This window comes from Eucyclogobius newberryi, unplaced genomic scaffold (genome assembly GCF_026437365.1).
Source record: "Eucyclogobius newberryi isolate DKJ021-1_F unplaced genomic scaffold, fEucNew1.0.hap1 SCAF_11, whole genome shotgun sequence".
Lineage (NCBI taxonomy): Eukaryota > Metazoa > Chordata > Actinopteri > Gobiiformes > Gobiidae > Eucyclogobius > Eucyclogobius newberryi.
The window spans coordinates 29,702,318-29,730,096 of record NW_027315735.1 but is presented as its reverse complement, the minus strand read 5'-3'; the positions used below and the strand labels follow the sequence as shown (position 1 = coordinate 29,730,096).

The 27,779-nt window shown below is 42.1% G+C and overlaps 1 protein-coding gene across 2 annotated transcripts in view; it reads right to left on the bottom strand.

The window, feature by feature from the left end:
* tenm1 (teneurin transmembrane protein 1) overlaps positions 1–25,171 on the bottom strand; it is a 398,797-nt gene extending 373,626 nt beyond the window's left edge. For both annotated transcript variants that reach the window (XM_072439861.1, XM_072439862.1), the window contains exon 1: positions 25,075–25,171. The gene's annotated coding sequence lies outside the window, so the exon portion shown is untranslated. The remainder of the gene's footprint in view (positions 1–25,074) is intronic.
* Positions 25,172–27,779: the final 2,608 nt, after the last annotated feature.

Sequence of the window (27,779 nt, the reverse complement as noted above, 5' to 3'; positions counted from 1 at the left end):
GTTTTTGTGTGTGAATGTGAGGTGCGGGGTGTTTTTTTGTGGTTGTTTTGTTGTCATGTTAATTTTTAAAATAGGTTATACAAAAATAAATGAAACAAATCTGTTTCTGTTTTTCTATGTTCTAATAAAACATAAAATGGCAAAAAAGGAACAAAACAAATCCCCTGCATTATCATGTATTAAATCTGCTAACCTTGTAAAAAAAAAAAATCTGTATTGTATCCCCTTGTTTTTATGCATGCTTTTTAACACTAATACTGACATTAGTTTAGATACAAGTTTTAGTATCTAGATTATTTTATTATTATTATTAAGACACGGAGAATCTGCGTTCCAGGTCTATGGGGCAAAGGTCTGGAATAGCCTCCCCAAAGTTGTGAGACAGGCCCCACCCCGGCTGTGTTTAAATCCAAACTGTTTTTTTTAGCCGCGCCTTTGACTGACATAATCTTACCTGTTTTTTAATATTTTAAAATACTACATTATTTCTATTCTTTATTTTACTCTGACGTACATTGTTTTACCTTTTTATAATTTTTGTAATTGTGTTTTAAACATTGTAAAGCACTTTGAATTGCAGTTTGTATGAATTGTGCTTTATAAATAAAATTGATTTGATTATTTTTGACGAAAACGTGAAGAAATAAATAAAACACTGACAACTCACAGAGCACACATATGATCCAAGCATTCTCCGAAACAAGAACTGCCTTCCTAACGACGTTTGCACGTAGGCTGGCTATTAGTAAACTTCTGCCAACATGTATTTCTATGAACAGCAGCAATATGTAGCAGCCGGCAGTTAGAGGGGAGTTTGGCGAGTTTGTAACCACTTGTGTTACGAGCTGTTAAAAAGCATAAGGACAGGAGCAGAGCAGGTGTGTGAATACAGCGTGTCCTTTCTCATAGCAGACTCGGGCTAGTCAGGAGCTGTCAGAATCCATCCGCTCTGTCAGACTATTTATAGTGGACACAAATCCCATATGGCACCCAAGACTGAGCGGAGAGGAGGAAAAAAAGACCTACACTATTCATGCACCCTGGCGCCTGGGACGGGTAAAGATCTAAATTGGTCATGTGATCTCTGCGCGTCAAAAGGAGACGGCGAAAGCGATATCGTAATGTTCAGAGGTTGATCGTTTTGATCCGACAAAGTTTGTGCAGTGTGTAATAGCCACGAATGATGACGTTTTTTGTAACTGTTATTTAATTAAAGGTGCACTGCGTAACATCTCTGCCGCCTGCTCGTCTGCGTGTCGATGTTGTTGCTTTGCCTGGAACTTTTCGCTGTTCAATCCAACTTTCTTTCTTTGTAGAGCACTTTGAAAACATCGAGGCCCGACCAAAGGGCACGCAAATGAGCACGAGGCAATGTAAAACCAAACAAATCAATAGTCATTCATTTAAAAACAAAGGCAACATCTCAAACTGTGATAAAAGCCACAGAGAAAAGGTGACTTCGAAATCAGAAAGTTACTTCCAAGGCGCAAAAAAAGGGAGATTATTACAGAGTTTTGGCTCATTGTGTTTCTCTCTGTTTTAGGAACGGCGGGTAAACAACGAGCAGCAAGGCCATCTCAAAACTGCAATCAACATGGCATTTAACTTACTTAGCTCATGGACAAAAGCAGGCTACACCACTAGGTCAAGTTACGGGTCATATCTGTGGAGAGGAGAGCCCACTCACAGTAAGAATGTAGAGTTTTTCTAGGGTTTTTTTAACATCAGAAACACCAGTCATGAAATACCGTATTTTCCAGACTATAAGTCACACCAGCCAAAAAATGCATAATAGAGAAGTATAAGTATATAAGTATAAATATAAATCGCACCCCGGCCAAAACTATGAAAAAAGGTGCGATTTATAGTCCGGAAAATACGGTAAATACTAGATTAATAGATGTAATGCCCTACTATGGAACATTGGACTGAAATAAATATTCTTGAAGTAAATATCCTTGAAATAAATATCCTTGAAATAAATATCCTTGAAATAAATATCCTTGAAATAAATAAAATAAATAAAATAAATAAAATAAATAAAATAAATAAAATAAATAAAATAAATAAAATAAATAAAATAAATAAAATAAAATAAATAAAATAAATAAAATAAATAAATAAATATACATACATACATACATACATACATATATAAATAAACACACAAACATTCCAGGCAAAGCAATCTTCATGGATACCAGAAAAGTTACCCGCAGCACCATATGCGTAAGCTTTGTCCATGCAACTGTAATGACAATCCCTGTGTATACTAAAATAAATAAAACAAACAAATCATTCCTAGTCAAAATTAGACCCATTGTGTAATTGTATTAGACACATTTTACAGCATATGTTACTGCAAACACAGCATGTCTGATCATTCTGGCCCATCCCGTTTAATAGACTACGCGACGCCTCGTCTCACTTTATTTGTGGCCTTAAATCGTTGTACTGATTCCCAGCAAGTCCAAAGAGTAAACAAAAAGCACAAAGGACAAGAATAATTGACACCTTCCCTGAGACACACAAAAACACATGCAGCTCTGAGGACACCACCCAAAAACCACTTAATCAATATTCCTGACAGGCCAAAGCCTTATTCAACACATTTGATATTCCTCCTCTTGCCCAAGATAAATACATGTCAGTGTCCTCCTTGCAGGACTAAAAGGCTGCTCGCACTAACTCACTCCGCAAATAAAGCATTGCATCAAGACTGACATCCTCCTAAGCTCTCTGCACCAGCCTCTGCCAGGGAGAAAAAGCCTATTTCAATAATGCATTTGACCGCCAAAACCCCCGGCACCCCCAAAGAAAGCTAAGTGCCGGCATTACAGATGCAGGATTAATTGATAGATCAATGCCATCGACTGTAAGGAATTGGATTGGGTGATTTAGTGATTTAGACAGTGTTTTCTGAGCATCCCCTTTATGAAGTTGTTGATTACACAGAAATGTGTGAGTAAAGGACATTAGCACTGCAGTAAGAGAGACTCCGAGCAGCGACGCAGATTGATTTTCGCAATGCTAAGTGGGCTAATCTTCCTTCTGCAGGTACCGATGCAACGCTCGTCAAGTGTAAAACTCAAGGGGGAGCGGCGTGTGACATCATTAGAAGTTCATCAAAAAAGCCAGCGCTGCCCCAAGGGAGGCATGCACAAAAAACTTGGCCTGCGAACACCATTAATGAAATAAATGCAAGAATTATAACTTTATTGTGGAACATTCCAGGCAAAGGAGGACACACCCATCAAAACTTACGCGAATGAAAACCAAACAATCTACAGTACATCTACACATAGACATCGGTCAGGGTACTGAAGTCAAAAGAATGTGTTTTATCAGTCCAACCTCTCACAAAACGAGCTTTGTGCTGCGTTGAGGAGCTTCTAATGATGTCACATTCCTACAGCAGAAACCTCAGACCTGAGAGGGTCACAATGCTTTTGTGGAATATACGGTTGTTTTGTTTTTTAAATCCGGAGTGGTTCCCCTTGTTCCTCTCAGTCCTCACCTCATCTGACATTCTACTCCTCACAGGGCTAAGGACGCAGACAGCATTCACACCGGCCTTGACGAAAAAGGAAAATCTTCTGGACAAAGGCGGCGGCGGGAGGGGGGGGCAGCAGTACAAAAGCGCGGGACAAAACCAGAGAGGATCCGAAGTCTTGGTGATTTTTCCACTGTGAGACGATGAGACAGGCTTTCTGTGTCTTTGTGTGGGGGGTTCATTGTGGAGAAAGTCACATGTACAGTTCAAGGTTGAGCCTCATTATGGGCTTGCGATGGAATACTGCCACAACGTGTACTTTATTCTGAATAAAACACGTTATGTGGTTGTTAGTTAATTATTTTCTCTGCCGCTTGTTCAGAGTGTGAGATTATCAGTGGAACAATGGGTTGCAGTCAATAGATAAAGAAATTGTAGGAGCATAAAATCGATAGTGCATTCAAATGTAATACAAAACACTGCAAGAACGGATGAACTGCGCTATAGCCGTGTCAATAAATCTGAAAATTATGAAAAAACAAGTTATAATTTTGTGTTTTAAAGTGACACAAAGCCTATTCACACACACACAAAACTGGTTTAGTTGTATTTCTTATTTTTTTCTGTGTTGTAATTCATTTTATTGGCATACACTTGTAAAGCTGTATTGACAATGAGCTAATCTCTACATTCATATGATTTATAGTGAAAGAACGTTCGGCTTGTTATTAATGAAATTCACCCAGCTCCATATGAGATTCTCTGCAAAAAGATTGGTCACAGTCACTAGATAAACTAATCATATAAGCTCCAAATCAATAGTGCATTCTGGGAAACGGGTTTCAAATCAGGACTTGAAAATATTGCATTTGTTATCGAGCAGTGCGCTTGTCGGGGTTTTTCCACGTCTAATTGTCCAGTCTCTTTCTTTAAACCACGATTTGCAAGTCAAAACCACACGCTGCCGAGCCTTTTGTATGGTTTACTTTGCTATTTTTGTTTTTTCCTAGTTAACCAAGAAAAACTGGAACAAAAAATATATAAACTAACAAAAGAATGAAGTAAAAAACAAGAATTGAGTGATATTAATCCAAATCCATTGACATCTAAGCGCAGATTGCACTGAGATTTGGTTGAGCCCATTTGACATTCAAATTAAATGTCTGCATTAGTGCCACTTAATTGAAGTCAAATTACAAGGAAAAGCAGCAGTCTTTAAAACAACAACATTAAAGCAACATGTTCAGTGTTCAACCATCTCAGTTTCTAAGAAATACTGATGCTTTTCTCTTTCACAATCACAACGTCACCAAAACATGCACCTAGAGTCATTGAAACATCTGATCCGATTATGCAATTGTAAGAAAAAGAAACTTCCATTAAAAATAAGGGGATTTAATGGACATCTCATGCTGTGTTCATTATAGAGATAAACGCTCAAAAATGATATCAACCAATAAAAGTAAGAGGAAAAAATGAAATGGAAATGGAGGGAGGATATAGTCCAATCCAACATGTTTATTTTTTCCACTGAGGTGTTATTGCTTTGCCTTGAATGTTCCACACTAAGGCATGAAACACCTATCTCCATGGAGACAGTTGACATTTATAAAGGATGCAAGAATTCAAAAATAACGTTAAGTTTGGGATTTGTAAAAGGACAAATTGAGGTGGTATTGTGCGGCAGAAGGTGATCTGCCTCAGAGAGAAGGAGCCAGTTTGAGGAAGTTTGTGTTTAGCATTTGATCCCTTTATATTAAATGTAATTAGGAGGGTCTTCAGTACTCATGTTAATGTTTTGTCATTTGCTCGAGAACGCACGGGAAGCATTTAAGCAGAAGCTGGAGATGAAGTTTATCTAAAGCAAAGGTCTACACGTCAAAACTGTGAGGAGGAAAGGACCTGCTGGAGTGCATACAGAGGGTTTTATGAATCTTAATATATTTCTACATACGTGTCAGAGTTAGTCAGAGTTAGGATTAGAGTTTCACGTCCATGTTTATAAATGAGACCCCAGCTCTGTGGAGAGGCGACCTGCTCACAGGAAGAATGCATGATTTTTCGGAGTATTTTCATTGCAATAAAAACACTTTTATTGACTAAATGTAAGAGGGATCAGTTTAAAGCCTTTTTGGAAAATTCCAGGCAAAGCGATAACGTCTCCGTGGCGGACCTCGCACCAGAAAGTGCACTTTCAAGTTCGATTCCTCCAAGTACTGTTTGCCAATATGACAATAAAAATGATCTGATCCCTTTGACAGAAGAATAACTTATTTATATTGTTGGGAATGTAACACTATCCAAACCTCATGATACAATAATAGCACAATATGCAACTCACGGTACAATATTTATTTATTTGAGGAGGTTCAAAAAAATTTAAATCGTTTTTTTTTTCCTTTTAAAATGCCTTGACAAGCCTTTGATGTGAATCAATATTACATTCCAAATAATTACCATATAAAAGTTGTTAATTATTTATTCACATTGTCTGCACTGCAAAGCAAAGGCTCATCATCTGTCATAGTCTTGTGGCAGCGACCAATCACAGTGAAGAGTGAACGCTCAGAGGAAGTATGGAAGTGTAATTACAGCTCGAAAAAGGGAAAAACTATTTATTCTTATGTAGAGTGAGTGAGAAAAACTAAACGCACTATTGTTTTTCAAGTTTGTGACCAGCTTTATGAAATTAAGCTTTCTGAAGGACAAAATAAACACCCAGATTAAAAAGTACTTTACATTTAGGTATATTTTTTGGATTATTAGTTCTTTATTGGGACCTGGATAATCACAATTATCAACAAACCTAAGACTCCTAATAGACGTACCTAATAGTGATAGTATTTAAAACCATCAGCATTTGAAAATAGTTAGGAAATGTTTCTAGTTTATTGCCCCTCTTTACTTCTAGGCTGATAACATCGCTCATTATTTATTTAGTACCATTTAAAGTACATTTAGACTTTGATATAATAGGCGTCTATGACTAAACCGAGCTCGACATTCTCTAATATCATAAAACACAATAACTGCAAGTCTGGGCTACAGTTAGTTTCCCCCCCTCTTTTCTCACAAATGTGTATAAAAAAAATATAAAAAATTGAATTGAATTGAATTGAACAGACTCAGAAATGCAACATACTTTTTGTTTAAAACTGTGACTTTTAAACCAAAAATGAATCGGGAATGTTTTGTTTTTTTTCAAACTGAAATTTCTTTCCACCGCCATTATATTTCCTTTCTTTCGTTTTCTGCCCGTTTTTTTGGCTCGCTATTACGGTTGGCAATCACTGAAAAGGCAATTTTGTTTTTTCATGCAGAATCTTGAAATGCTTCCCAGAGTTCACGCCGCATCATTGAGGAAGTTGAAGGGGAGAATAACCTTATTGGCCCCACAACAAGTCGCTGATGAATATATTCTTGTGCGGTACAGAAGTGCATTGTGCAAAACATGGCTTCCAGCAGAGATGTTTCAAGCAACGTTTTCGGAGCAATTCATCTTCTCCCAGAGTTAATAATTCATGATCATAGCAAACGTAGAGCTCTGAATATTACTGATGATACACACGAGGCTATTTACCAGTCTGCAGCAAATAGATGCAGTCGTTTAGGAGAGCAGGACGTACATAGGGCCCCTTTTATGTGCTTGGATAAATTACCTCAAAGCTACTCAACACAACTTCAAATTGTAAGTCCTAGGTACGATGTATTCATTCATTTAACTTCAAATGATTCCGGTAAGGTGATGCGAAAAATTTGTAGTAACAATGGATAGTGGGCATAGGTTCTGTGAGGTCACTTTGTTGCTGGTTTAATATAAAATGGCATAAACTATCCACTGTCAGATTAATAAACCATGGGACATCTAGAGTCACCTTACATGTACTAATCATTTGGGAAATAAAGAATTGGAAGCCAGTAAATTGCCATTTTTGAGACTCCATCTTCTCCATCATCATGATCAGTACAACTGCGTTTCGAGACCAGGAAGTGAGAGGCCATCTTGTGTTGAACTGTCACAGTGTCTGCAGCCAGTAGATGGCACCAAACTCAGCAGAGATCCAGAAAAACAGATCCAAATGTGATTGTACAAGCTGATGAGCTGACGAATGATCTTAAAGCCTGATTGTCATTCTTGCTTTAAATTGTAGAAAACAGTTAATCCAGGTGGTTCTGTGTTAAGGTGATATTATACATATGCATTCCACAGTCATAAAACCTCTGAATTCAGTTTATCACTCAGCATTAAGATTCATTACAGGAGAAGGAAAAGAACTCAGAACTGTCACTTATACTCTAAAGTAAAATGGCAATGATTGGATGCAAGAGGAGAACAGCACTGCTTTATGTTTATTTATAAAGCTCTCATTGGGATCTTGCCTGATTATTTAACAAGTTCGCTGAACATCAGAGCAAGTACTCGTCGATTAAGATCTCAGGACGTTCTTATTTTAGATTCTCACAGTCAATACGGAGCTAGGGAAAAAGGCTTTCAGCAACTTTGTTGGAGTAAAATATAAAAATGTTGTAAATGAAATGATTTTATGCATTTTAATGAATTCAAATCACTGGTTAGAGACGGTCCACGGAGACTCTTGTTTTACATGAGTTTATCCCATTTTGTATTTAAGTGTTTTCAGGTATTTTTTGTGTCGGCTCCTCCTTGAGCCGACACCTTAACGTGGTGGAGGGGTTTGAGTGCCCGAATGATCCCGGGAGCTATGTTGTCGGGGGCTTCATGCCCCTGGTAGGGTCTCCCAAGGCAAACAGGTCCTAGGTGACGGGTCAGACAAAGATCGGTTCAGAAGCCTCTTATGACGACGACACAATCAAGGCAGTTCACGTCGCCCGGATCGGCGTCACCGGGGCCCCATCCTGGAGCCAGGCCTGGGATGGGTGCTCCATGGCGAGCGCCTGGTGGCCGGGTCTTACCCCACGGGGCCCGGCCGGGCACAGCCCGAAAGAGCGACGTGGGGCCGCCCTCCCGTGGGCCCACCACCCGCAGGAGGATCCATAGGGGGCCGGTGCAGAGAGATCTGGGCGGCAGTCGACGGCAGGGGCCTCGGCGACCAGATCTCCGGACACAGAGACTAACTCTGGGGACATGGAATGTCACCTCGCTGGGGGGGAAAGAGCCTGAGCTTGTGCGGGAGGTTGAGCGATACCGACTAGATATAGTCGGCCTCACCTCCACGCACAGTTTGGGCTCTGGAACCCATCTCCTCGAGAGGGGCTGGACGCTCCACTTCTCTGGTGTTGCCCGCGGGGAGAGGCGGCGGGCTGGTGTGGGCTTGCTGATAGCCCCTCAGCTCAGCCGCCACGTGTTGGAGTTTACCCCGGTGAACGAGAGGGTCGCGTCCCTCCGCCTTCGGGTGGGGGACAGGTCTCTCACTGTTGTGGCGGCCTACGGGCCGAACAGCAGTGCAGAGTACCCGGCCTTCTTGGAGTCCTTGGGAGGGGTACTGGACAGTGCACCGACCGGGGACTCCGTTGTTCTACTGGGGGACTTCAACGCCCACGTGGGCAATGACAGTGACACCTGGAGAGGGGTGATCGGGAAGAACGGCTTCCCCGATCTGAACCCGAGCGGTGTTCAGTTATTGGACTTCTGTGCTAGCCACGGATTGTCCATAACGAACACCATGTTCAAGCACAAGGGTGTCCATCAGTGCACGTGGCACCAGGACACCCTAGGCCGGAGGTCAATGATCGACTTAGTTGTCGTGTCATCAGACCTCCGGCCGCGTGTCTTGGACACTCGGGTGAAGAGAGGGGCAGAGTTGTCAACCGATCACCACCTGGTGGTGAGTTGGATCCGCTGGCGGAGGAGGAAGCCGGACAGACTTGGCAGACCCAAGCGCATTGTGAGGGTCTGTTGGGAACGTCTAGTGGAGCCCTCTGTCAGTAGGGTATTCAACTCGCACCTCCGGGAGAGCTTCTCCCATGTCCCGGGGGAGGCTGGGGACATTGAGTCCGAGTGGACCATGTTCTCCGCCTCCATTGTTGATGCGGCTGCTCGGAGCTGTGGTCGCAAGGTCTCCGGTGCCTGTCATGGCGGCAACCCCCGAACCCGGTGGTGGACACCGGAAGTAAGGGATGCCGTCAGACTAAAGAAGGAGGCCTATCAGGCCACTCTGGCTTGTAGGTCTCCGGAGGTCATCGACGGGTATCGGCAGGCCAAGCGAGCCGCGGCTCGTGCTGTCGCAGAGGCAAAAACCCGGGCCTGGGAGGAGTTCGGGGAGGCCATGGAGGAGGACTATCGGTCGGCACCAAAGAAATTCTGGCAAACCGTCCGGCGCCTCAGGAAGGGGAAGCAGTGTCTCACAAACACCGTTTACGGTGCGGGTGGAGGCCTGCTGACCTCGACTGGGGATGTCGTCGGACGGTGGAAGGAATACTTTGAGGATCTCCTTAATCCCTCAGTCACGTCTTCTGAAGAGGAAGTAGAGACCGGGGACTCGGAGGCTGGCTCATCCATCACCCAAGCTGAAGTCACTGAGGTTGTCCGCAAACTCCTCGGTGGCAGGGCTCCGGGGGTGGATGAGATCCGCCCTGAGTACCTAAAGTATCTGGATGTTGTAGGACTGTCTTGGTTGACACGTCTCTGCAACATCGCGTGGCGTTCGGGGACCGTGCCTCTGGACTGGCAGACCGGGGTGGTGGTCCCTCTGTTCAAGAAGGGGGACCGGAGGGTGTGTTCCAACTACAGAGGGATCACACTCCTCAGCCTCCCGGGTAAGGTCTATTCCAAGGTACTGGAGAGGAGAATCCGACCGATAGTCGAACCTCGGATTCAGGAGGAGCAGAGTGGTTTTCGTCCCGGTCGTGGAACACTGGACCAGCTCTATACCCTCCATCGGGTGCTCGAGGGTTCATGGGAGTTTGCCCAACCAGTCCACATGTGCTTTGTGGATCTGGAGAAGGCTTTTGACCGTGTCCCTCGGGGTGTCCTTTGGGGGGTGTTCCGGGAGTACGGGGTCCGGGGCCCTTTGCTCAGGGCTGTCCGGTCCCTGTATGACCGGAGCAGGAGCTGTGTTCGCATTGCCGGCAGTAAGTCAGACCTGTTCCCAGTGCATGTTGGACTCCGCCAGGGCTGCCCTGTGTCACCGGTTCTGTTCATAATTTTTATGGACAGAATTTCTAGGCGCAGTCAGGGGTCGGAGGGGGTCCGGTTTGGGGACCACAGGATCTCATCTCTGCTGTTTGCAGACGATGTTGTCCTGATGGCTCCATCAAACCCGGACCTGCAACATGCACTGGGACGGTTTGCAGCCGAGTGTGAAGCGGCTGGGATGAGAATCAGCACCTCCAAATCCGAGGCCATGGTTCTCGACCGGAAAAAGGTGGCTTGCCCTCTCCAGGTGGGTGGGGTGTCCTTGCCCCAAGTGGAGGAGTTCAAGTATCTCGGGGTCTTGTTCACGAGTGAGGGAAGGATGGAGCGTGAGATCGACAGGCGGATCGGTGCAGCGGCTGCAGTGATGCAGTCGCTGCATCGGACCGTTGTGGTAAAGAGGGAGCTGAGCCGAAAGGCAAAGCTCTCTATTTACCGGTCGGTCTACGTTCCTACCCTCACCTATGGTCATGAGCTTTGGGTAGTGACCGAAAGAACAAGATCGCGGATACAAGCGGTCGAAATGAGTTTCCTCCGCCGGGTGGCTGGGCGCTCCCTTAGAGATAAGGTGAGGAGCTCGGCCACACGGGGGGAGCTCGGAGTAGAGCCGCTGCTCCTCCACGTCGAGAGGAGCCAGCTGAGGTGGCTCGGGCATCTGTTCCGGATGCCTCCTGGGCGCCTCCCTCGGGAGGTGTTTCAGGCATGTCCCACCGGGAAGAGGCCCCGGGGAAGACCCAGGACACGCTGGAGAGACTATGTCTCTCGGCTGGCCTGGGAACGCCTCGGGATCCCCCCGGAGGAGTTAGAGGAAGTGTCTGGGGAGAAGGAAGTCTGGGAGTCCCTGCTCAGACTGCTGCCCCCGCGACCCGGCCCCGGATAAAGCGGCAGAAGATGGATGGATGGATGGATGGATGGATGGATGGATGTTTTATTGGATGTTTTATTTGCATTTAATGTGTCATGTGTTTCTTTGTTTTATTTTGTATTTTGTTTATAAAAGTTTTTTTTTCATTTGGTTTCCTCTGTATAAATGAATTATTAGAAAATGATTATATTTTTATATTATATATATATATATATATATATATATATATATATATATATATATATATATATATATATATATATGTTTATCAAAGACATATTTTAGTTCTACATGTACATGAGATACCGAACTAAAGGTAGTGCATGTTTAAAGGCCAATAAAAATACAAATAATGCATAAAATGTGTCCTTTAAACTTACAATCTAATTAGTAAAGATACACACTCCACCAAGGCAGATACAAAGGAAGGCTTGTTCCCCAATAACTACTCAATAATAAATTAAGAGCATCTGTTTTTAGTATCGATTAGTATCTGGGTTTTGATTTCGTTGACAACCCAGCAAGCAGAGATAATTATTTAGAGAAGTGAATGTGAACAACCAATAAAGTATAACTGCAACATTATATTACCATCTCATAAAAAATATGACTACTATTACTTAGAACATGGGCTACAAAAGATAAATGAATAAATCCCATTGGACTTGATACAGTCGGATAGGAAATAAGGATATAAGAACAGCAACATTAACATCATATGCACTCAGATCAGATCAGGAACATTTTCAGAAGTTCAAACTATTTATATTGCAGTAGTTTGTGTGTACAGAAAAGTACTAACCCAGAGACGCTGTTGTTTCTCGCATTCAATGGCCCAAAGGTTCAACACGTTAAGTGTTTTGGGCGTATAATCGTGTCCTACAAACGTGCTTTACTACAGCCATTGTACAGTGCGCTCTATCAGACTCGCTGTTTATAATTGCTCTCGCCTTCAGTGATGTTGTCCTATCGGATGGCGAGCAGATAAATGGCGTACAGTAAATCTTTCGCAGAAGCCAATACACACCCACAGGGACACGTTTCTAACCACAATTTTTTTTATTAATCAAGTCAGTGGACAAGTTTGGACAGGGGCGAATCAATGTTTGTTTCTTCCCCAATTTACTGCCACATAAATTGTCCTTCACTTCAAAGTGCACATGCCGGTGTCGGAATAATTCAGTTCTAAAATCTATTATAATTGTGTCGATTTTTTTCCCACTGTTGACACAAAAGGACAAAGGCAGCCCTCCTGTCAGACGGATGAAGAGAGTCGCACCTTGAAAACTGGTCGTTGAAAGGGGAATTATCTCATCCATCAAAGCAAGCGCAGGAAAGTTTGCACATAATCAGGCAAGACAAGGCCTAATTAACCACCTACGGCTTCTTTGTACTTCAAGAACTAAAACAAGTATGTGGGATTTGTAAATACTGTCAAATAGGTTTTAGGCAAGCACAATATGATAAGAAGCAATGTTCAATATGTTTTAAGATAAGATAAGATAAGCCTTTATTTGTCCACACAAAGGGGGGATTTCAGTGTTGCAACACAAGTAGGTATAGAAGTAAAATAACAGATAACTTATAGAAAGCTTTAAAAAAAAAACACTCTTATTAGAAAAGCTCTTATAAAAAAAACTCTACTATTCTTTATAAAAAGTACAAAAATGTATCACAATACCATAAAAGTATTGTGATAATTCATTATACCTTATTTGTTTGTGTGTTAGTAATAGTCAAAATATATCAAAATAAAAACTATACAGACTAAACTAAGCCCAAAACAAGGCTAAAGTTGAACCTAAGAAGAAAATGTTGTTGTTGTTTTTTACATTGCAACACTGCATTTCTGTCAATATTGTGATTTTGATCATGTGGAGATGCCCTCATGCAAGGAGCTGCTTATTTTATAAATGTACTTTATATTTTATAAATTATACACTTCATTCAATTTTCTATTTCAGAAAACTTTTATTTTTATGACCCTAACATTTTGTGATAGACCTTCAGAAAATAATGAGTCTTATAAAAACTGTTTAGGAGGTTTTTGTTTTCTAGAATATTTCGTCACAAAGGCGCCGGTCCAGCTGGCAGCCCGGTGCAACGCTCCGTTCTTTTTTCACACTTTTTTCACACTTATTGTGCTTTATCTTTTGTATTTTGTATATTTTTTTCTACTTTATTTGTACGATCGGGACACACGCTGGAAACGCTTTGATTCAACTTGTTTCGACTTTGTTCGGCTGGATTATTGAGTGTTTTTCGTCGTGTCGTCGTGATGTGCGCTAGCTCCGAGCTAGCCCCCCCGCGCTGGCCCTCCGCGCCCCCCGGCCACCGGCGCCGTACGGAATGCGTTTATACAAAGGAGGAACTCATGAAACTGCGGAGAACCATCGTCTTACCCAGAGATCGTCACGTTATCCCGTCGGACATCCTAATTTTTCCCCTCCATCCCTTTTTGGGAAATGGGAGGTTTTGTCTATAGGAGTTTTTGTTTATAAGAGTTCTTCTATTGAGAGTGTTTTTTAAACTTCCTATAATCTGTGATCCGTCCTTTTCCTCTGTATCTGCTGCGTTGTATCAATGAAATTTCCCCATGTGTGGACAATATAGGATTATCTTATCTTATCTTAACATTCCTGCAGAATTATTAGACATTTACAGTCCGAACTTGTCAAGTTCCTCACTTGACAAGATTTAATTTGAGCTGTTTTAACACATGCAAGACAAAATTACCGGTAGTCTTACCTGGGGACATAACACTTGCCTCAGTTTGGAAGGTAAAACTAATCCTCTCCAAATATGGCTTCAATGTGGTGGCAAATAACACACATGAACATGAGTCCTATAGTTGGCTCGAGCCATTCCATGGAATGGAATGCGACGAGTCTTTGTTCTTGCCATGTTTCTTATTGGCTCGAGCCATTCCAGTTTTTTGTCCAATCGAGCTCAAAACAACCCTTTTTGCATCTAAAGACATTGAAATTTTATAAACATTCAAAAGAATGTTGACATTCTTTACGGTCTCCGCGTAACACGCCCTCAAAAAAGGCTTAATTCCGTGTTTTGTCAAGGTCAAGTCACGCCTAATGGAATTGATCTGCGGAGCTCATATTTCACTCACTAATGTGTTTTATGGTCTGATTGGAAATGATTAATACCCATGTAACAAATTTACTCTATAGCGCCCCCTACCCATTGTGTGAAAAACTCAACATTGTCTGATTTGTTTGAAACTCATTGATTATATTCTACTCGAGACTCGAAAGTGCATTACAGATATTTTTCACTATTGGCCAACAGGGGCGCAATGAATGCCTTCACTTCACTTCCTCGTCCTTTTTTATTTTGATGGGACATTTCCTCTCGTGCCGCGGTCTTAGCATTAGCATTAGAATTAGTATTCTTTAGAATTTATGCTTTAGGCTATATTCTTTAGTCTTAATTTTTTAGACTTTATTCTTTAGGCTTTATTTTTTAGACTTAATTATTTTGACTTTATTCTTCAGACTTTATTCTTTCTGCCACAACTCGGGTATTTTTGACCCCTGAACATCAATGAAAAGTCGCGGGTCACAGAGGCTCTCTCTCTTTCTCCCTGCTCAGGTCTGCGTTCAGCACGATCTTGCAATTTGTCAGGACAAACTACTATTTGAATCGCAAACTACACAATCATCAACGGTGAATTACTGAGCGTCGTTTGGTATGACGCAAAACGCAGCAGAAAACATGGACGCGCGGGAAGGCGGTCGCGCGGGAAGGCGGTCGCGCGGGAGGCGAGAGCCATCATCACCGCTTACGGCTTTAATTGTGTTTTGTTCCTATTCCCAGTAAATGTGAAATATGCAGCAATAAATATAATTGGAGCAACCATGAGACTTATGTACATTGTCTACCAGGTATTCGGTCAATGCAAGACACACAGGTCAGTCATCAAAACAAGTCCAGCCACAAAATGCTGATGACTTGGACTGGCCTTTGACTCTGTGACCAAACAGTCTCATCAAAATGTAGTTTATGCCTCATTGATTTTATGATACAATCAAATTATATAAAATGTGTTGTGATGGCACTAAAACATTGACTAACAATGTGACAAGATGACCAAAAATACAAATTGTCACAGGCATGAGATGTGGATGTTTTCGAGTCATATCGCCCAACCCTATCGACATTGACCCCACTGGTCCTGCCATTTTTATTCTATTTGTTTCAGTATCGATACCTACTTAAATGAGTATCTAGTTTTGATACTGGATTTAGTACATATACATTTTCACCAACCATAAAATGTTGAAGTAAAAACACACACACAGGAAACACGATCAAAACACAGTATCTTCCGTACACATCTTCCAGGCCAGATGAAATATAGGGCCTGACTGTGTGCTCTGGTGCTCCTTTCTCCAGGCACATCGTCTACACTGCCCTATAGCCCTCACCAAATTCAACATATAGTTGGCTCTGACTCTTGCCCACAGCTCGACGGAGGACGGCGCTGAGCGGAGACAGCAGCTGCGCTCATACCAGTAGATCCCCAGCTGCTACATGAAAGCGCAGGCCTGGGGCAGTTCTGTATGATAGAATATACAGTATGAGACGCTCAAACACTGCACTGTTACTGAAGGTGATCCCGGGCTTGATATATCGCCTGTTTCTGCCTGTGTCAATTTGACTCACACGCACAAGAACATAGTGTTACACTTGACCACATAAACATTAGTAAGAAGTACATGAATTAAAGGTGCGCAGTGTAACATTACTGGTGGTTAGTACCCCGCCCACTTGTCTCCGATGGAGATGTTATTGTTCTGTCTGGACAACGTGCAATCTTGCTCTGAGTGGGCACGGATCTGACCGGTAACTTTGACTACTGAGGCAAATTTGCTTGTCTCCACGGAAATGGAAATGAATGCTAAACTGCAGAATACTCAGGCAAAGCAATGATATCTCCATGGAGACGAGAAGATGGCAGTTCCTCTACCAAAGTTGTATATTGCACCTCTAAGTAGCAACCTTAAAACCAACATTGAACGTAAAATACTCCACAAAGTATGTTAGAATGAATCCCTAGTACTTCAGGAATGTACTACTACTGTTAGTGGCATCTAAAGTAAAGCTAAATACAATCATAAGTACTGTATACAGCACACAAACAATGTTTCGCCATAAAAATGTGTTACCTGCATAACTGACCACTAATAATTCAGTTCAATTTCAATGCATGGGTCCGACATGACGTGACACACTCGTTGCTACTGCCATTTTGAGGATGAAAGCTGCATGCTCACTGTGGGCTGTGCCAACAAAAAGTCTCTAAACAAAGGATCTTCTGTAACATCCCTAAAGACCACATTTGTCGTGTGGTCAGGAGGGACCAGTGGACTTACAGAAATCACTCCAGACTGAGCGCTGAGCTGTTTGTTTCAGGTAGTTATCAGTTGGCTAATGCTATCTCACATAGTACTGTGTGGCTATGCTAATAAATGTTAGCCTACTTGCACACAGTTTTAACAAGCTTAATTTCCAACAGTCCGGATGATATATTTTAGGATCAGACAGAAAGTCCGTGCTTCATAAAGCTTTGAGGGCTTGTCCGGTGCAGAGGGCTTTTGGACGAGAAAGCTTTGATGTAAATGTCCGCAAAAGTTTGTTATAGCAAGTTATCGCTGCTTTTAAGTGTTGTCAGAAACTCGCCACTGTGGAAAAGCATCAAAACCCTTAAAGTATCAGCCCTTTCCATTTAACAGCGGAGATAGCCAACAGCACGGCGTCACATCTTCAAAATGACGGTGACAGCAAATAAGTGACATTATCCGTGAGGACATTTGCACTTGTTTCCATGGCGATATTTGGAGATTATTTGGAACTTCAAATTTAGCTGGAAGAATCTGCCCGATCAACTAGATTAATCAATGTAACCAAAATGTTCAACCATGAGCAAATCCTGGTTCAGTTTAGATTTAGACACATTTTCACAAGTTTCACAAATCTGTTAAATAAAAAAAGAATCTTTCACAGAAGGTTGTTGGGGAATAACTTTCACTTCACTGTCTTCTACTCTGCACTATAGGTTATAAATATTTAATGTGTAAGCATCATGCTGTTTTCTGTATTATAGCCAATGGTTTGGAGGTTGAACCTATTTTTAAATGAATTTAATTGAAGCAGGTCCCATTAAGAGGTTAAAGAGACCATAATAAGGCAAACTGACACGCCCACTTAAGTTAATACAGTTGATACCTGTTCCATTTAAAGGTCCTCATTTGAAATTTGAAAAGACTGTCATGTTGAAGTATCAAGAGGCATCAGCATCAGGTATCAACACTTTGTCACCGTGGAGATCACTTTCATTGGTTCAACTTAGAGGTAAGGTAAGATCTGCGGAGAGGCTACACTGCACACAGTAACGTCGGCTGCAAGCTAGAGGATTTTAAAACAATTTAAGATGTGAAACAAAGTGTGGAGATGACAGATATAAGGACATTTTGCAGGGATTATTTTTCCTCACACTCACAGTTTTCAAGAATAAGTTGCTACAAGCGAAGGGCTACAAAAGTGTCACGTGATTAAATCGTCTGTTTAATGAGAACAAATGCATCAAGACGTGTGGCGAGCAGCATGAGCTTCCTTTCATGTGTTCTTATTTACATTATGCAACATTATCAACGCTGCAGAACATTCCGGGCAAAGCAATAGAGACATGCAGCCACCAAAACGTTATAGGGTTAGGGTTATAGCGTACCTTTAACATTTTTACATTGTACCCTTACATCTGCCACTCTGTTCGCTCTTTACAGTCTTTTAAATGTAGTATTCCTATGCACATGGCATTACAAAAAGGAAATCTTCTAAATGAATACTATAACCACACCAAAAAAGGTATCATTTATAATATATAGCACCTTTATAATGGCAGAATGTCATCTGAAAACAGCGATATTACAGCGTATAGCATCTGCAAACTATGGTTAATTGTATGGTTTGTCAAAATAACAGGGGTGCTTTCTCCGTCTATTTTAAAGCAACCTCGATGGCACTTTTCCTGCTGTAGAGGCTGAAATCTGCAGAACGAATAGACACTCTGCTAATTAGCACTGCAGGATTTGTTAACAGTTCCTCAGGAGGATGGAGCCGTGCCGCAGCTAAAAGGTAAATATTTGAAGTGGTACGGTTTATTCTGTGTCGGTCCAGCACTATGATTACCCCAACAGTCAGTGGCCGCGTTTAACTCTGAAATTATCAGCGGGTTGGCGAAAAACTCTGACACATTTTATGGCTACTCTGGCAATTACGCTCGTGGTATATGATGGACATGCAGAGCACAGTCGAGAGAGAGAGAGAAGAAGAAGAAGATGGATAAAGCCGTGAGTGCAGAACAAGGGCAGGGCTATACGAACCGACTCTAGTGCATTTTTAATGATCATTTCACTATTTACGACTCCAATTCATGAAGGATTTATAGCATGATGGAGAAACACTACAGGTAGGGACTAGATGTTTAAGTAACACATTAAAAACTCACCAAAATATTTATGAAACAAGACGTACACATTCATTAACAATACTTAGTTATGGTTCCTGTATGGTTACACATGTTGTTAAAGGCTGTTAAATAAAGACATTCTCGGTCTACTAAAGGGGATCACGGTGTGGTGCTGGAAAATACTTTGAAAACTATAAATTGAACTCACAAGACAACAAGCCTGCTGGATTACACGCAAAATAACTATTTGTACAGAAAGGTATAAGTGAACTAAGTGTTCTCGTGTAAAAAGGGTAGAATCAACTCCCAATTTATTCCCAAATCCTATAGCTCTAGTTATTATTGTTTAATTTATCATCTAATGTGTTTTGGATCAGAAAATAACAGATTACAGATTTATTTCCGGTAGTATTGCACAGGTGAATAATGTATGCTTCAGTAAATATGTATCTTAGGGGTGTGCAATAACAAAACATACATATATATATATATATATATATATATATATATATATATATATATATATATATATATACATATATATATATACATATACATATACATATACAGCTATACTTTTTGGAATTATTTTAATGATGAAATTCAGTTGGGGCAATCCATCAGAAATGTGCTAAAACATGCTTTTATTTTTTTTAATTTTGAGGGTTGAAATACAAACAAAAAACGTTAAGTTTGTTATATTTGTATAATTTTTGCTGCTTTTTCTGTAGCCTTTTTAAAATAATAATGATTAAAAACAATATACTCAACACTCAAATGTTGCATACTTTCAAAACAACGATTGCGATATTATACATTTTTCTATACAAGTCTAACTAAGATCAACTCTAACTAAGATCAACTCTAAATAAGATTAACTAAGATACGACCATTTTATTTGGAACAGTTTTACAGAAGGAATTGTTGACGTATGAAATATGTAAGTCAAGGGGATAGAAGAAAAATAGAACAGAAAACCCCACTTGATCCGGTATTTGTAGTGCTCGTAGCAACCATCTGCATGTTTGATGAATACTTTGAAATTAAATCCTGTTTTGGAGGCAAAAAGGTCAATATTTTTGAATCTGTCGTAATTTTAGCTGCAAGTGCATCACAATAAACCAACAAACAACCTCTGCACTTCATATTGTCTGCGCACTAATGAGCCCGAGTTTATTAGGGAAATGTAGTTCGAGGCTGAACTGGCGGCGCAGGGGGAAGAGCGAGCGAGACCATGGGAGTTGGGAGCATTTCAGTGCCAGGGGCAACTGAATTCCTGGAATGAAAGTTCATAAATAATGCAAACTGGATAACAAAAAGAACTCCCCCGCTGTCTCACGCTGCAGCGCACTATCCAAAGGCCAAGCAATATCACTCAAATCAGGAAAAAAAACACACACACACGAATTATTATGCTCGATTGAAGACTTTTATGGAAGGGTTTCTTTGCATGGCACAGTAACACTCTCTGACAGCCAAAAGTAAATGCCGCTCTCTAACAATGGCCAGTGCAAGCCTAAATTGTCCCGGTAAATTGCACTGAAATAATGACGGCGCAACGAGCCAAGAAGCTGAATGTTGGACTTCCAAAGTGCCATATGTACAGGCCGCTTAACAACCGGGCGCAGAAATCGCATGTGTCCGGGGATAATTAGTCCCAACACTAACCGCGGCGGAGATAAAGCTGGCAGTGGTTAACATGTAATCCTGAATAACTCCTGATTGATTGGTTAGTCTTGCGGTGACGGACAGAAATGCCAATCAGAAACATGTACAGCATGACGCAGGGCAGTAATTGGCAAGGTGATATTTCCATTCAGGGTGGCGCGCCGTCTTTAATTGTGGAAGTATTGCCATAATGGGTGTGCCATTTGGACCACGCACATAATCACAGCTCATCACCACATTCAGAGCGTGACGCCTCGGGGTCCTCAACTGAACAACAAACCGCTCTACAGCCATTTACGGGTGAAGCTTTTATTTATATATGTTTAGAAATGTGATCCCGCAGAGCTCTTAATCAGCTTATCTTCTATAATATGCATAATACTGTTCATTAGATTTTGTTTAAGTTTGAAGCTCGCTTTCCTACTTCCATCTTGCATATAATGTATGTCAATAGGGTCAGGCAGACTTAATATTTATCTTCAGTTTAAACCTTCTGCCTGTAGAATACTGTTATTCTGTCTATTTTAATTGTTTATCCTTTCTAAATGTAGCGAGGACAAAAGAAACAGAGGACATCCAATGACGCTGCGGCACATATTGTCCATCATAAATGTCCCATCTAGTCCAAAGTTTGTCAGATTTCCCCATTTTTCTAATGTCAGTCCTTAGTTCCTTTTGTGGAAATCTAAGAAGAACTGATGAAAACGTTCTCACTGACTTAGGGAGTACTCAGTGCACAAATCTGCATATACTGTATATACTGGGTTTTATGTTGGATACGCCTGTCACAACTGTCACCTTTTGTTTTAGAATTGATATACAAGCCAAGTAGCCGTGGTAATGTGAAAATCTACATTATACATAGGTCAATATGGTCTTCATCCTTGTATTGTTATATTTTGCCATACTTTAGCTCAATTGTAAAAAGTAAAAGGGTCTATAATAAACAAGCACTATGTAACTTTTTAAAAACGTTTTTTTCTGGTGGAAGGTTACGACTGTCATGGAGATGTTATGCTTTGCTGAGGCATTTAGGGCTGTAATATTTTAGTTGTTTAGTCGATGGATTAAAATTTGCATTAGTCGACTATTTATTTCATTTCGATTAACAGGATGTGGGACAATGACAAAAAGGAGAAGTTAAGGAGTGAGTGATCTGACGATTTTGGAGTGAATCACGAGTTTAATTTAACTTCTCACGTATAAAGACACTGTTTACAAGTACTACTCTGTAAATATATGTTTTGGCATGAATTCCTGTGCAGTTGTTGTCTGTTGAGTGCAGTGTGGGTTAGATGGAGATAAGTCATAGTTTTGCTTGAATAAGAGAGCTTTTGTCACGCCCCCTTTTATTTGACTAATCGGTAGGTCATGTCTTTAGTCGACTAAGAATTTCTTTAGACTTGTAGTTGTTATAAATACATTGAATTGAATTTCGTCGACAGGTCAACAGGTCAGATCTGTGGAGTGGAGACCCAGCTTTGTAAGAATGGATGTTTTTCTTAGCAACAAAAACAACTGTAATTCAAAAAACGCAAAATAGATACATTTAATGGCGTATTATAGAAGATTCCTGGCAAAGAACATCAAAGAGAGACAAAATGCTTCAATAAACGAGATTTTAGACAAGACATGACTAAATATTCACTTAATATGAAAACGTTCGTGGCACAAAATCCTCCTGTTTACTACTTAAAAACTTGAAACAGGGAAATCAAGATGATTCCGCTAATCCATGATCGGGATAAATCAATCGTAAAAACTAAAAAATAACCATTGTGAGAATCGTAGGCAGCAACAATGAGTCATTTCAGTCCTCTCGACTCTCCAAAAACTCAAACTACACGTAAAGCACTTCTTTATCCGTCAGCTTATGTCACAATACCGTTACTTTTTCATTCAGAAAGTTTGATTTCATAACTCTTGACGAAGGATTTCGCTGTTTTTCTGTCACGGCGCCAACGATCGCGAAACAATCGTAAAAAGCGGCACGGTTACCGCTCGCCTCACGACAACTCTTCCCCTCTTGTCTGTCACCGTGGCCCTCTCTGGAGCCGCACTGTACCGTGGCAGAGATGAACGAGGGATCACAGTCAGCTACCTCCCCATGTCCCACGCAAACACATCTCGCTCTCCTTCAAACCTTCGCCGCCACATCTGGAGAACCACTGCTGCATTATCACAGCTCCAGATGTGACCCATTCATCACCAGCACCGATGGCACGCTCCGTTTTAGCAGCACTATCAATAAAATTTGTGAAAGTACAAGGCAAAATGGCAATAATGAGGATTTAACATAGAGTGGCGATTAGAATGGTTCACGCTTTTTCCCAAAATAGAGACTTGAGCTATGAATTAGGGAGAATTGACTGCAACGTTGTCATTACTTTTGGGGAAATAATACTCGCATCCTGCTTCTGGGTTGTTCTTATTACTTATCCATTCCTTGTTGTCTGTTGACTGTTTTCGTAAAGTCTTTCAAATGACAGAAATCAAAACTATTAGGAACGTCTGAAATTCAAAGCGTTTTTTTAAATATATAAAGACACAAAAACAGCCAAAAACGCGTTGGTTTAGAACTGGAATTAGGGCTGCACGATATATCGAAAAAGTATTGATATCGCAACAAATGAAGTCAAAGATATCGCAACAAACTAAATATGTAACACCAAGGGCCTCCATCTATTTATTTTTTAATGAAAGTGTTGAAAAAGGCTGATTTGTATTCAAAATGTGTTTTCCGTATTCAGTCTTAATTACTTGCTTTAATTTAGTCTTCGTTTTGTCTCTGTTCAGTTTTATTTTGACAGCGTTTGACTTATAAATGAAAGCATGAACATATTTTGGTATGACTAAGCTTATTGTATCGAAACGTATTTGCAAATATCGCAATAACGCCGATATCGCACTATTTAACCTCCGTATTGCAGTCGTTTTCAATATTGTGCAGCCCGAACTCAAACGATCTCTTCTAAATCGCGCTGAACTGCCATGCCAAAAACAACAGTGTAAATAATACAACAGCAATCCCGTAGTTTCTTGTACCGAAGCGTTTTAATCTCGCATTCACACGTGACCCTTCGCTCTTCACCACAACAAACACGGCAATCCAACGAGCGATTCACGTCAGGCTCAACGAGAAGAACTGCATAAGTCTCTGTAACATCTCGTCTTGCAGCTTCAGCGGTTTTCGTTTTACGTCCCAAAATAATAGCGACGTATGACTTGCCTATAAGAGGAAACTATCCCGACGTCGATACTGCTCTGCGTGTGTACAGCGGCCGGTGTGGGCATGCTCATTGGCCCGGCGATGAGGACAGAACGGGGCAGGAGCGGTGCATTAGATCCCCCCCCATGTTCAAGACGTATTGACAAATAGTAGTTTCTGATTACATTGCATTTCCAACGGGGGGGAAAAGCTACAGTATACGACTTTCTGCTAAGCCTGTGCTCCCGGGACACAAGCAGGAAGAAGCTGAAGCACGGCGAGTTTAATGCATTTGAGAATTCCTTGCTGCTGGGGATAAAATGTTGATTATTTGATTATTTATAGGTTTTTTTCCCACATTTGTTTGTTTATTTATCGAAAAAATCGTTCGGAGTGATTTACTCCGAGCAATTATTTATCATCAGCTAGAGACAGAGAGGAGAGCTGACTGGGGAAGTCTAATTCAAATCCATCGGAGCATAGCAGACCAAAGAGCAATTTACACTCCCTTCAAAATAAAATTATGATTTATCAAAACGCCTTTGCTCCTGTTCATTATTCAAGATCCACGCTTAAATAATGAATTGCACTGTCTCTAAACGGTGTCCTTGCCTTAACTGATGCACCTGTAGGACCAGCAGCACTAAGTTGAGTGGTGCCCCAAAAGGGTGCATTGTTGTTGGAAGACAGAGGGCACGCGTCATATCTGTACCCGGAGGAGCTGTGCTGACCCCAATGGCATAATTAGGGGCTATACCTCAGCGGTGGTTGGGGATGGAGAGGACAGAGAGGCACAGCAAGAAGCAAAGAGGAAAAAAAAAAAAAAAAAAAAAACTCAAGGCTGCAACGTTGCCCAACCACAACCGCAAGCAATATCTGCGCTTCCAAGTGTCATTTCTCAGCACACGCAGAAGAGGAGCTGCGGAGCGTGAAGTCTGCATCCTCACACTTCCACACACACACCAAAAAAAACACACACACACCGAGGCGATGTCATGAAACACACAGTTAAGCAATAGCCACACGCACCGAGCCCCGTGTAACGTCCACATCGCATGGGAAGAACAGCTGATAATCACCATTTCCTGTGAACTCACGTTGCCTCATGCCTGCCCCGTGTGTGTGCCTCCCCGTTCAGCCCCGGCCGAACACTGTAACGCGTTACCGTGACCCAGCGCGGTGCGGGGAGCGGGGCGCACGGAGCCAGAGCCGGGGCCAGGCCAGAGCTGGAGGTACCACTTACCTTTCCGACGTAGAGCCATTCCTTTAGTCCATTTCCAACGCTACGAGGAGCCAGGCAAAACGCTGAAGACGGCAATTCCCAGCGGCTGTTAACGCGGGCGCGCTCCCTCCCTCGCAAGACGATCCGCGACACCTCTTCCCTCCCGCCTCTCCTCCGAGGCGGCGGCGGCGGCGGTGCTGATGCTGATGATGCTGATGCTGGAGTCGCGTTCGGAAATGCCGATGGAGAGCGACGCGGCGCAGAGGAAGGGGGGCTGCTTGGCGTTACCGGGGCGGGGTGGGGAGGCACGGGGAGGGTTGCTGACGGGCAAGGGACGGGCTATGGGGGGGGGTCGGGGGGGTGGACGAGCCCGGCTGAGCGACAGTGGAGCCCGGGAGCGGTGCGTTTAGCCGCAGTTGAACCCGCGGAAGAGCCGGAGTGCGTGGGGCGATGCTGTTGCTGTTGCTGGTACAGGCTCGCGCTATAACGGCAGCAGCGTCTCACCGGATCGTACCAACGCGCCGCGGAGAAGGGGGTGTGGCAGGAGGCGCAAAAAAAAAAAAGAGAGAGGGAGAGAGAAGGGGGGGTGGGAGTGAATGACGGACACGGAGGGGAGAGCGAACGCGCGCGCGCCGCCTCTCCCCGCGCGGGGGTCTCTGGATCGCCGGTTTACGCGCGTTCAGGTGATGCCATATGGACGCGCCGGGGTCCTGCGCGTGTGCCGGCGGTGGTGTCATAAAACACGGCCAAGTTTGGTGTTTTCTTCCATCGCAGTGGCATCTCCAGAAAGAAAAAAAAGAAACACTCCAGATTTGTTTATTCGCTTAAAGGGACAGATCGACCAAGACTCTATCAACAAGGTCAACAGCCCTTGCTAATAACATTTACTGGTATAAAATGAAGCTTTATAGACTTTCCCCAAATGCATTTGTCATGCCTTCGATAGTAAAACAAAAAAGAAGTATTAACTTGGCCTATGCAATTGTAATACAAATACTCCAAGAACTCATGAAAAGAAAAAACAGGAGACTGAACACTAGACTGAAATAGCTTGACATGCTAACGTTTAAAGACAATGTAATACCTTTTTTCCCATTTTGAATGGTTTTATTCCACTAAAATGTTTTAACAACTTGCCCTTACTGTGAGCAAACTCCACAAACCTGACTCTTACTTGGCCTGGAGGAGCCTCCTGCGGCTTGTTTCCATGGAAATGTGGTTCCTTCGACTATAATAATCCACAAGCATGTCATTAAACGTATAGATGTGCACAGAGAAGAGGGCCCGCTCATCACATGAAAGGTGCACTCTGTAACTTTTTTGGTGGCGGCTCTGTCATCTGCTTGTTGCCATGGAGATGTCCAGCTTTGTTCCACATTTTTTTCCATTATCCTGCAGGATCCTCCTCCTAGTGACAACAACCATTGCATTTCCACTGCATCAGAATTGTAGCAAATTGTTTACTGCCTACTCAGACTTATCCTTGGATTTCAGAGTGATGAAAATCTAGCAAATTAACAAATTAAAAACAACATTTTTGCATTTTATGAATGGGCAATTTTTCTCAAATATCAGCTACAACTAATAAACTGAAACCCTTGAATTACCAATCACCAATACTGTTTTCAAAGCTTGGGATGGAACGTCAACACACCGTTACCATGCAAATAGAGGTGTATCAGTAAAAACAATGTAAAAAGTCAATAAGCCTCTGGAACACTGGTAAATACATGCATCACACTGTAAGGTCAGAATCTTATCAATTAACGCTAAGTTTAATATTTAGCATCTTCAAATATCCTTTTGACATAACATTAGACGATAACGACACAATCCTCGATGACTTTTTTCCATTATGCATGCTCGGTTCAACTAGTTCACTTTTTGGAGTTGCTGAAAGAATAGTTTGTAGTCTTTGAGCCAAGGGTGCTCGAGGACATTAGACAAAGAGCTGCAGCCATAATATCTGCAAAAATAACATGTCGGACTATCAGAAACAGCAAAGATACCACACAGGAAGTCACAAATCTGAGCGAATTATGATTAGGCTTGACTGCTAATGATGTGTGGAAGCAGTACTGAATAGTCTTCATAGTAGTATATTGAATTCTATGCTAATGTGCGCTCCTCCGGGTCTTGTTTATTTAAATACACCTGTGCATCGTTTCATGGATGTGTTTTCTTTACTAAATGAGTTGCTTAATTACAATGACCCCTGCTCCCCATCCTCCTCTCTTCCCTTCTCTCTCTCTCTCTCGTTCTCTGTCTTTGCTGCTCTGTTGTGGTCATTCTCAATCTGTCGACAGCGTCTCCAAAACAATATAGTGAATGACAGGGGTCCTAATGATGCACTTTATTATTTCCCCAAAGCCCAGGACGCATGGGGCTACAAACAACCATTCTGACAGCCGCTTCAGTCTGTCTCGCCTTTCAGCTCATCTCGCAATATCCCCAACACAACACGGCAGTATACATCTTTTATCAACAATAGGATTTGGCACTTTCCATCAGTTTCATCACTGGGGCTCTGTAAATGGAGGCTCCAGTCCAGCGGTTTTGGGGCCAAAAGATGAAACGATCCCAGGGGTGGAGAAGAAAAAAAAAGATGAAGGAAATAGTCTTTACGTCTGAGCCCGTTTGATAAAAATGTGTTTTTCTGATGGTGAAGTTACTATTGTGTGTGCCATCGTGGCGAGAGGGCACGCTGAGTCGGCTCTCGAGAAGAT